The sequence below is a fragment of the Bubalus bubalis genome, chromosome 4 (genome assembly GCF_019923935.1).
Source record: "Bubalus bubalis isolate 160015118507 breed Murrah chromosome 4, NDDB_SH_1, whole genome shotgun sequence".
Classification (NCBI taxonomy): domain Eukaryota; kingdom Metazoa; phylum Chordata; class Mammalia; order Artiodactyla; family Bovidae; genus Bubalus; species Bubalus bubalis.
In genome coordinates, this window is record NC_059160.1 from 8,291,021 (window position 1) to 8,303,067 (window position 12,047).

The following is a 12,047-nucleotide window of genomic DNA, read 5'->3' on the forward strand; positions in this document are numbered from 1 at the left end:
GTCTGGACCCCAATGGTAAGGGTTGGAAATATAAATTTAGCAGTCCTTAGCACATAGATAGTAACTAAAGCCATCGGGGTTTTAGATGCTCAAGCTGGAGAACAACACAGCAAAGAACTCTGCCCTTTTTTTTTTGGTGCTTACATTCCAGTGAAGGAGATGCGTAATAAAGTCTAACCAAGATCATTTAGAAAGTGCTTAAATTTTGTGAAGAAAACAGCATCGAGTAGCTTAGGGTAGGGATGGGGGTGACAGCTGATCATGTGAATAGAGAATGGAGAATACAGAGTTAAAAGTAGCCAAGGAGGCAGCTTGGATGGGAAGGGGAGAATGGGTCCATGTGTATGTATGGCGAAGTCCCTTCGCTGTTCATCTGGAACCGTCACAACATTGTTAATCAGCGATCAGTTCAGTTCAGTCGCTCGGTCGTGTCTGACTCTTTGCGACCCCGTGAATTGCAGCACGCCAGGCTTCCCTGTCTATCACCAACTCCCAGAGTTCACTCAGACTCATGTCCATCGAGTCAGTGATGCCATCCAGCCATCTCATCCTCTGTCGTCCCCTTCTCAAGTTTAAAAAAAAATGGTTAAAAAAAAAGAAAAAGCCAAGGTAGGGATGAGGAAGGGAAAGGATCTCAAGCACTGGTGGAACAAACACTTGACGGGAGCACCTCTGATTAGTTTGGAAGCAGGAATTTGTGAGAAATTCTTCCAATACCTCTGATCTTCTCCACGCTGGCAGTATCAGGGTCTCATTGCTGGTTGGCTACAGTAGGTTGACAGGAGTCCTTGTTTGCTCTGCAGTGATTTCCCCCCCGCCCCCGCCCCCAGAGATGCTGCTTTTGGTTGCTGGTAGAAAACAGAAAATAGAATAGGGTTTTTCCAAAGTAGGAATTTTAGCACCCTTATTATTAAAAATATAGGCTATTATATTTAAACTGGTTTAGGAAAGATGTGGGAAAAGGAAAGGGCTGATGGACTTGAAGGAAGTAAATAGGCCAGCATCCTGGAATAGCTGATGAGGCCAAACAAAGCCAAAGAGCAGCAGGGACCAGTTCAGGAGACAGGAGGTCAAGGTCAAAGATGCTGAAATTAGTGACTCAGGAGGGGAGCAACTTGGGGGTGAGTAGGGGGGCTTCCCAGGTGGCTCAGTGGTAAAGAATCCACCTGCCAATGCAGGAGACCTGGGTTCAGTCCCTGAGTCAGAAAGACCCCTTGAAAGGAATGGCAACCCACTCCAGTGTTCTTGCCCGGGGAAATGCCAAGGACAGAGAAGCCTGGGGGGGCTACAGTCCATGGGTTCATCAAGAGTTGGACACAACTCACGGAGTAAACAACAAGGGGAGCATGTGGCCAGAGTGACTGGGGGAGTGCAGAAACCCGGCCATTAGGATGGATTTCCCAAGGGGATGCTAAAGTCACCTTAGGTGACAGCAGAGCCCAGAGCAGTGAGGAGGGCTGAGTCAGAGGCTAAAGTCTTGACAGCCATCTTCAATTCTACAACCCGCCCCCCACACTTAGCAATTTATGCATTTAAAAATAACCAGAATTTAAAGTAAAGTCGTTAGTGATAAAGGTCTTCATAGGTTTTGCAATGACCCTCTCAATTCCACAAAAAACAATACTTACTTGGCATAGGCAGGCCCGCAAGGTGTTTCTGACATCTAGTTCACCTCTCCTCCCCTCACATTTCCAGGTGTTCACATATTTTATGGTAAGAATTGAGCGCTATATGACCTACCCCTTTGTACAGCAGACTTGCTTAAGACTGACCACCTTTTCAGAATTCCAGGTGTCTGGAAGCCGAGGCATTTTGGCATGGTAATTTTGGAATCCAACCTTGGTTCCCTAGTATGGTGACTGAGACAGGTTTTGATTAAATGATGGAGTCACATGGTGTCCTCAGGGCAGTGCCCAGCTAATAAGAAGCTATTAGTCAGTGCTACTTAGTTTGACCTGATTGAATTCTGCTGAGTTGCTGTTTCCTCATGAAACAGGCTTTGCTATAGTACTATCCGTTTCACTCAGCATTCTGAGAAGTCAATCCGACACAACACTACCTGGGAATGAGACAGTGTATTCATCTCCTTCCATTCTTCCCCTCTGCTATTCTAGTGGTGTTGCGTGATCACAGGTCTAACAAGTCTCCAGCAGTGAACAATAAATAAGAGACTGTTCAGATGGGAACAAGCTGGCCTTTAGCGTAAGGCTCTCCCGTCCTCAGTGGTGAGCACAGCAAGCAGGGCGAATGCGCAGGCAAAGTGGCTTCCTGTTCAGAGGTGGCACGCGGCTGCCCTCCCAGGCGGTGGCAGAGCCCCAAGCACACCTTGTCTTTCCTTCAGCTCCCTTCAAGTGTCTTCCCTCCCAAAGGCACATGGGGCGAAAACAAGGCGACAAAAAGGCAGCAGGAGAACCCGAACTGCTCTCAGACTGTCTAAACCCAGCAGCGCAGCACGTGGCAAGGAGCCTGAGCCCACCACCGCCTGTCAACCCGAGAACCCCAGCAACACAAGCCACAACAAGGCGAGATCGACCAAGTGGAGGTCCTGTTCAGATGCTGAATGTCAGTCAGCTTTTGTGTGTGGACCAGAGTGACGGAGAAGAGTGAAAAAAAATATAAATATTCAACAAATGAGCAAACTAAATGGGCACAAGAAAACAGGAAACCACAATAAATGCTTAGCAGCCAAACACATTTATTAGTCTTTTTTCTTTTTTTTTTTCCAGGAACCCAAAAATATTTTGTAGTTATAATGTAAGCAACTGAGTTGCACATAATACAATCATATCTTTCCAAAATAAAATAAAAAACTAAACAAAAACAAAAATAAGCTGTTTAAAAGCCCAAAAAAAAAAAAAAACCCTTCAGAAAACTCTTATATATGCATTACATCATCTCTCAGTTTTAATGAAATGACGACGACTTAATTCCTTATTACTCAACCTGTCACAATCCAATAAAAGACCACCCTTTAGTTTTTTTTGTTTTTGACTTTTTTTTTGAAATCCAGCATGAGAAATACAGTACCTGCTATGGCAAAAAATACACATAAAATGCAACTTTTCAGCTTATTTGTACATTAGTAGAGTTTAACATTTTATTGTTTGTTTTTTAAGTGAACCAGTGATTTTAAGTACCACTATACTAAAAAAGTAAAATAAAATATAGAAAAGGGGGGCCCAGCCTGCCATGCAAGTGCACCTCTAAAGTGCCTAGTTTCTGTGTCCATGTAAAACCAGTCATATGAGGAGCAATTTCAACAGATGGGAGTCTGATTAAACCTCTATATTTAAGGAAAAAAAAAAAAAAAAAAAGACAATGCCATATCCTCCCTTTTCTCCCCTCAAACTTGCTTAAATCCCATCATCCACTTTCTCTATCGCCCACCAGAAGAGAGAAAAGAAAGCCATCAAAATAATATTGTAAAAGCTATTTCAAGTATAAGAAAAAAACAAAACACTTCTGGTAACTTGCAGAGAGCATCAAAATTGTGCAGCCATTTAGTCACGTTTACAGGTTTTGTTTCTGTGGACAGTGTTTCAGATGAGAGGGTTTTTGCTGTACCTTCCTGTTACCTGTTTGTGTGCAAAGTTGGAAAGCTGCCTTTTAAAGATCCAGCCTCTTTCTGATGCCCTTCTCTGCACCGTCTGTGAAAGGGGGCAAGGAGAGAAGCGGGGGAGGAGGGGGCACTGAAGGGCAGCACCGCCCAAGTCACCAGGTGGTGCTTTCCCACCTCTCCTCTGCCCCCACCCCAGCCCTCCCTTCTCTGGTTCACCATCAGTGACCTCTCACTGCAGAGATTCCCATTCTTCAGTTTCCTGATTTGGTAGGATGTATTTTACTATGTAAACATAGCTCCCTAGGATTATGGAACCCACAAGCAGCATGTATCTCTCCATCCACATGGAGAAAGTTAAAATAGTCCAGAAACCTCTCCTCAGGTTGCTTCTCTTTGTCTGGTTTTAGTTACTTGAAACAGGGAGGGGGTGGGGTGGGCACAGAGTAAGTTGTAAGCAAATGATGGGAGACTTAGGAGTGGGCACAGTTGAGCTGTTTCTTTTTTTTTTCCTCCCAGAAAGGTTTTTTTTTTTTTAAACCTGTTAAAAATGTTCCTGCACCTAAAGTCATACTGAGGTTAAGGCCAAGGGTGCAGAATCTTGAGCACGTGTCTCTGTGAGCACATTCACGGTGCATGCACCATTTTTGATGTCTTCTGTGAGATCACTGGACACACTTTGGTCACTGGTGTGTGTGCAAAGGGTGGTGGGGGATGTGTCCCAGGATAGAAGTGCAGAGATCAGCAGAGCCCTTCGGGAGCGCCCCCTAGGGACATAAGGGCAGGAAAACCTCAGGAGGGACCAGAAGAGGAAACAGATAGAAAAGGGGCCATCACACAGAGAAATAAAATCCGCAAGTTGACAGCGCCCAAATCAGAAGGTGGGTGGTGAATATGTGTGCATTTATTATCAAGTTTCTTCCCCTCAAAGGAAGTCGTCACTAGACAAAGATCAGGGAGCCCAACCTATAACGGGCTTCTTGACAGATACAGGGTTTATGTTTAAGATGGGGGGAGCTAGGGAGGCTGTGAAGAAGCTATCTCTAACGATCTATTCTGATCCTGCCTCGTGAGCGGCCAAATCTAGAAGCGCAGTAGCTGACAGATTCTTAAAAGCAGCACTTGTTTAAACTTGTTTCCCTCCACCTAATGTCAGCTTCAAGCCTTGTGGAGAGAGAACAATCTGAGGGTGCGAGCGCCTTTCAGAAAGGCTGTCCGCATGTCTCAGAGGAGTTTCCTTCCAAATAAGAAATCAACTAATTTCCAGAGCATCACAGTGACAAGGCTATGAATTCTACAGCACAAAATTGAAATGCCAGGGACTGATTCTCTTTATGATCTACAGTTACTCAAAGTGTGTATGTGTGTGTTTGAACCAAGGAAGGTTGAGAGCTCAAGGTTTCAGGGAGAAAACGTTCTGGAGTCCCTCGAGGTAACAGATCTTCCAGAAGAGAGCAATCCAGACACTCCCCACCCTGGACCCAGAGCTGAAATAGATGGCCTCCATTTCAAACAGGGTTTAAACATTGGTCTGCCGTCATTGTGTGTGGAAGGTGATAGAGAGAACGCCACCCCACTAACGCAAGTCCACTCCCCTGACCTGTTCTGCTCTTCTTAAACATGAAAGGAAAAGAGCTGAAACTTCCTATGGCTTAAAAAAAAATGTGGAAAATATCATATTTTAGGGTTACTTTCAAAGCAAAGAAAACATTGCAAAAGTTATCCTGCTATTTACACTTTCATATTTTTCCAAGGATAACCCACTGGTGGCCAGAAAACAAGGGGAGTTAAAAGGTCTACGCTGCAGGGGAAGTGGACCTGGAGGTATTGTTTTGTGTTAGCTGAAACGTCAGAATTCTGTTGTGTGTGTGTGTTTGTCTAAAGGCAATCTAATAGATTGGAACCCTGATAAGACCGTGCCTGTGCAGGCTCGCAAGGGCACGAGGAGACTGATCAAGTCTGTTACTTGCTACAGTACTGTGAATGTCGACAGCACAAGCGCTGCATGGAAACACTGTTGCTTGCTTCATTAGGACACTGTGTGTTGCCAAAAATGCCTAGACCAGAGCAATGCAGAGGCCACGACTCACTGCAGGCAAGATCAACGGAGGGATGCTGTCAGGACCAAAAGGAGGCTGCAGGCTTTCAAACACCTCCCTGCTCACTGGCTACACAGAGTATAATAACTGCAAGGGCGGCAGAGATGTCAATATGGCGGAGCGGGAGGGGTTGGGAAAGAGAAGCCCCGTTGGCCTGTCAAGCAACCGTCCTCTTCTCCAGAGAGTTGCCTTACAATTAAATTCACTTAAAAACATCAAAGAAGAAAAATTAAAAAGGAGCGAGGAGGAGGAGGTTTCTGAAATTGACATAAAGATTAAGGTCAGCACGAGTGAGGCATGGTTTCCTGAGCTTGCAAGGGTTCTGAATTCAGCAAAGGGTGAGAACTTTTTTTCCAGAGAAAAGAGCAGTGGGGCAGGGTGGGGGGGCCTTCGGAGGCCTCATGCTGCACCAGGCTAACTAACACTGCACAGCTAGGATGGAGATCCTGGACCACACTGGTTGGTAGGAATGGCGCCCCCCAACCCCCAACCCCAGGAAGTGCCGGGCCGAGGCTCACAGGGCCCTGTATACCTCACTGTGCGGACCTTACTGCTTGGCTTCTCGCTCTCACTCCCCTTCCCTGCCAGCACGGGGGGCACACCATGGACACAGAAACCGTAGAACAAGGATGCAAAGCTACTTCCGCCCCCTTTCTGCCCTCTCCCCCACCCTCCCTTTGCAGAATGCATAGTTACAATTCACGTTACAAAATAAAGAAGCAATGATGACCACATATGGGACCCCCTTCTTTTTTTTGAAAAGAAAAAAAAAAAATCCAACAACCTCTTCTTAAATTCAGTATCAAAATTCACATTTGCATAATAATACATTTCAAGGCCATGAGAGAGGACGGAGCTAGCACAGAAGCATCGCCCCGGGTCTTCCTGAATGAAGCTGGAGGAATCTTGCGAGGGATTGCTTTCCCCTTTGGGGAGTTCTGAGGAATTATGGAAATGGCCCTTAGCATTCACTTGATATCTCTTTAGGAGGGAGTGGGGAGAAGAGGCGGAATCGTTTAAAACAAACGTGAAACAAAGGAGGAGACACTGCGGATTTCTAATGTTGAACTACAATGGTTCTGAAGAAATAAAACATGGTTTCTGATTTTTCGCTTTTCTTTCTCAAACATGTCCAACTCATCCTTTCAAAAGCCTTTTCCTTGTGTGTAATATATACCCTGTTCGCACAAACAGCAACATTATGTGACTTCCATTTGGGAAAAGAATTGCCTTCTCAGGACACAGACTCAAAGGGTGGCCACGCGCTGCCTGCTCTGTGCACGGCAGGAGCGAGAAAATGCCTGCTCGACGTGCACAGATGCGTCACAAATCCGTGTTACCAGATTTCAATTCTCCAGTGCTTACAGGAAAACAAAAACTAAGACAGCCACAGCCACGCACGCACATATACACGGAGAAGACTAGGCAATGCTGAGAGACGTTCAACCTGCGCTCCTGGACTAAGCCAGTGTCTGTCATCTGTGCACCATCACCTCCTCGTTCCCTGTCCCAAGTCCCCGAACTTCTTCCCCATGACTGCAGTGTGCAACACTGAGGCAACTGAAAACCCACGGCTGCCATGGCAGCGGCCCAGAGAAATGCTGACTTTCCTACGGACTAAGGGGACCGTCTGTTTTATCCCAATGGGTAGGTTCTTCCTAAAACAGACGGTCTCTGAACTCACAAAGGCACATTCAGAAATACTACACTTAGGAAATTAACTCCTTGGGCAAAATTTTAAAAGGAAGTGGTGTTTTAAACACATTATCTTTTAACTCAGCCCAAGATTTCTGGCGAGACGTGCCATGCTGAATGCATCACTTGGTGAAAACTCTGCTACCTTTAAAAGGTATGTGATTTCTTTAAGGGTTCCAAAGGTTTTTTTGCTGTTTTATATAAATACCCTACCCCCCTTTTGCATTTTTGGTGGACACACTCAAGATACATTGTCTTCCTCTCCTTAAAGCTCAGCTGTCAGGCTGGTCCTGCAGCGAGGTGGCGGCTTGCCTCCCATCACCTCCCACGAGCCAGCTGCCGCCGCTCACCCAGGACTGTGCATGCCTTTAGGGAGCCCAAGGAGAAGGCCCCCCAGATGCAGTAAGAGGTCCAGGGAAGTGAGGGGCTGAAAGGGAAGGCAGGCACTCGGCTCCACAATCACACTAGAAGCCGCTCCACAGTTACTCTTTAGCTGCTCACCAGCAGCAGTGAAGGAATTCCACTTTTTGGGGGGGCGGGGGAGACACAATCCCAGCTTGTTAATATTGGCTCAAAAGGGATCAATTCCAATTGGGAATTTACTTTCCAAGCAATGATTTATAGTTTGAAAATGAAACGGAGGCACAAAGTACTTTAGGGAAACACTTTTTCAATTTAAAACAGAACACTTGCCTCTTTCTGACCTTTCTCCTTCTGTGAACAAGTCAAGCATTTGTCACAAAGAAGAAACAACAGCTGAATTCTGCAGAGACTTTTTGCTCAGGGCAGTACCATTTTTCCTGGCGTGCAGAGTTGTTAAAAACAAATTTAGATGCCCAGCTAGCTGAAGAGGAAACTATTTAAACTCTGTGAGGCAAACACTGGCAATTTCTATCACTTCTGCTATTTTGGTGGTGGCTGGAGGTTATTACAAGAGATTGCCAGTTTAAAAACCACTCCAAGGATCAAATACTTGGGAATTACTCCAGATCTAGACCAAGTGACCGTATATATGAGAATGGCATGGAGACCCAGTTGGTGGGGAGTAGGGCTGTTTCCTGACCGGTGTTCCCTTTACCATCCTGTGGGTGTCCAAGGCCTCTTCTTCTGCTGGAGTGGGCAGGGTCATTGTTCTACTTTAATTATGTTATTACTATGTTCAGAGATTCTTGAAGTCGATAATTATTCCAAATAAAGAATGTGTTGCCAGTACCTCCTTTGTCAAATTTCAGGTCAAGAAAACAATGCCATCATTAACAAACGGGGACCATCTCTGAAAATACACACACCTTTGGCACTGGCCATAAACCTACAGGCCTTATCACAGGGTGTGCACTAACTCTGGAAATAGAGGTAATATTCTATGTTTTGTAACAGACTGATGATGACCTTGATGACAGCTTATATACTTGCCTGTTTCTAGACTGTGTGGATACCCTGTACTTGGGGATAAGAAAGCAGAGAGGCTGTGGCACAGTCTGCAGCCCAGGGGGAGGGCAGCCCGTTTTCTGATTAACTGCTGAGGTCTAGAGATTGACAGTTCATTTATACACATGGGCGAGGCTATTTACATCTGCACTATCGCACATAACCTTATTTGTACACTTGGGGAGGGGGGGAACCAAGATTTCTCTTTGTAGTAACATGAAGAAGTGTAGTTAATGCATATACATGAAGTATGGCAAAACACTGGAAGAAAGGTTTTTTTTTTAATACCAGCTAAAAATGGATCTCTATTCCTAAAGATGTAATAGATAAGTAAAAGCAGAGGAAAAAACCCAAACTCAGAACAATGACCTAGAGTGCTGCATGTTGCATTTGAACTCTGAGGATGGGGGCGAAGGGGACCTTTTCTGCATAAAGACTCAATTGTATTGTTCCCGAATCTGAGAGATGACTATTATAGCCAAATCTGCTGAAAACATCCTGTTTACATGGCAGAGAAAAGGCTAGGCCTAAATGTTCTGCTCAGCACACACGACATCTTCATTCTGTTTAAGAGTCAAGATGGCAGAAGAGAGGAAAAAATAGAATGAAAAAGTACACAGCATCAGAGGTCAATATGGAATCTGGCTGTTAACCTTACAAAAACTGCCCCCTCCCCCCACAAAAGTGGTGAAAGTGAATACTTGTAATTAGTTAATAGCCTGTGGAATTTTAGCTTCTGCTAGCTATATTAACAACAGCTCTCTTTCAAATTCTTAAAGAGATTTCTCTTTTTTTTCTTTCTGCATATCCTTACACACCACATTCAACCCATAGGAACTTGGAAGAACCCATTGCTAACTTATGCTACATTCACATCAGAAGAGGTGGGTAAGTTCTTAGAAAAGGAGTCATAGTAATCACAAATCAAGATGCTAAAACAGACTGAATGGCAACTGAGGCGTAATGTTGACTGACTGGGGGACACTGATGGAAGACTGTGCTTTGGAACTTTAACTTGCAGCGCTGCTAAGTTAACATCCATGAATGCTGTAAATGAGAGAGATCGAGGGCTGGGGACTGGAGAATCTGAGATGCCACATGGACCATCCATTTCATCACAGTGTCTCGGAGATCTGTACTTTTTTTTTTCTTAAACACCTAAAATTAGGTCATGGCACTGGATCTCAATTGCCTGGGGAGGTCCCCAGTCTAATGGAAGACTTCCCTTCCCCTTCTAGTGCTTCCTTCCTTTTGGCCACTCATGTGGTCAACAGAAACCAAGTTCATGATATTTGAGAGCTGGACACCTCTGGCCACTGGTAATCAAGTGTCTTAAAAAATGACAGGAACCTGGTAAAAACTGGAAAGTTCAAATGTACATGATCAAAATGTTCATAAAGTAAATCTGTGTAATGCGAGGTGACCAGCAAGCCCCCGAACCCATGCCAGAACGTGGTGGAAGAAAAGATGCTTCCGTCGCGTATCTAAGTGTCCTGAAGCCATCTGACCTCCCAGCAGAGATGGATCTTGCCAAGGAATATGGTGGAAAAGAAAAGTTTTTCTCTTCCATTGTATCCTCACTATATCCTGTTCTTAGGTCACTGCCAACCAGTAAAGCAAAGCTTCCAGCAACGCGATAAGGAAAAGGGGGCTTGACGGGAAAGGGAAGAGACACAGGACAAGAGCAGAAAAATAGGAACCCCTTCCTACTGGCCTGACACAAAGAGCCGTTCCAAGTCACCGCAGCTGTCACTCGAGAAGCTGACGCACAGCGCCAGGAAGGCCCTTGGCATCCCACATAATCGAGACATAAGAGCGTACTTTTCATTTCCTTGATTTCTGTTTAATGACTTTGCATTTAGCCCACTGCCTCTGGGGCCTGTCCAGAACCACTCCGATTTCTGTAACGGGTGGGCATCTCACCGTCTGGAGGGACGAGACCACATGCACATACACACGCGTTCCCCCTGCTCAGGATGTCTGAGTGTATGTACGAAGGCACTAAAGCGGTTTTAGAGAAATTGCAGGCAGCAACCCCACCCACTCCCTTTACCTGTTGAGCTGGAGTTTCTTTCCCCACCGGGAAGCTTAGATGTTTAAAAGCAGCTGTGGTCATGCTTGGGAATTCTAACCCCTGGCCCCAGGAGGGAATACAAAAGGAGAATTCAACATCACCAAAAACTGACAGGAAATACTCCACATCTCCGGCTGAGGGATGGGGATAATTAAGCAGCAGATCTTCAAAACAGCAATTAAAATGAGCATAACAGTAGCTGGGAGCTAAAAAAAGTAAAATCACTTGTTCCTTATTAGATTCTTCTACTATTTTCTCCTCCTCCCTTAGCAAACGGAGGTAAGACACACATTCTTCATTAATAGAACAGTCCATAGATATTTTTCTTCTAGTAATGCCTACATTTAAAATTTGTTCCAAAAATTATTAACCTATATTTCCTAACTCTTTACATAGATTCTCAGCAATCCAACCGTAATATTTTACAGATTAGAGCTACTATTTTTTTTTTAAGCTGTTGTTTCTTTCTTCCTTTCTTTTGTTGCTGGGGTTGGGGAGACAGGGAGAAAGGTTCCTTTGAATAAAAATAAAAATTCCTCGGGGAGATTTTAGCTCAGTCTTAAATGGAAAGAAATAAAGTGATGGCAGTCCCATTTATATACACCAAACACTCTCCCATTAAATTATACATAATTTGAAATGAATCCATGATAGAGCTCTTATAAAGTTTAATCCTTCTCCCATATTTTTTAAGATAGTCAATTTACTTGTTGCTGCTAAATTGATAATTTTTAAAAAATATTTCTATGTGTTTTAAAATGTATGATCCCCAGTATGACAATAACTTTTGGAATCTTTACTTTTTACATTTTTTAAAGTAAAAATTGTTTAAACTTTCTGAAGTTTCAGGAACTTGTAAAAGTTTATTAACAGGAAAGAAACGGCCGTCTATCTAGGATAAGATACGGTTAAATAAACCATCTTCCAAAAACTGGCTTCCTACCCTAGAATTCCTGAGAATGCTTGCAAATTTTAAAGCAGGAAAATAAATGTTAAAAACAAAAACAAAAAACACTGTTAAATGCTCCCAGAGTTAGTCTTCATCTAAAATATATATTTATATGTATATATATACGCACTTTTTGGTCTTTTTTTAAGTTTTTAGTTTTTTTCCCTTTAAGCTTATGATGGAAGAACATTTTAGCTTCTCATGTTTATTTTTTTTTTTTACATATTTCAAATCCCTCATTATGTC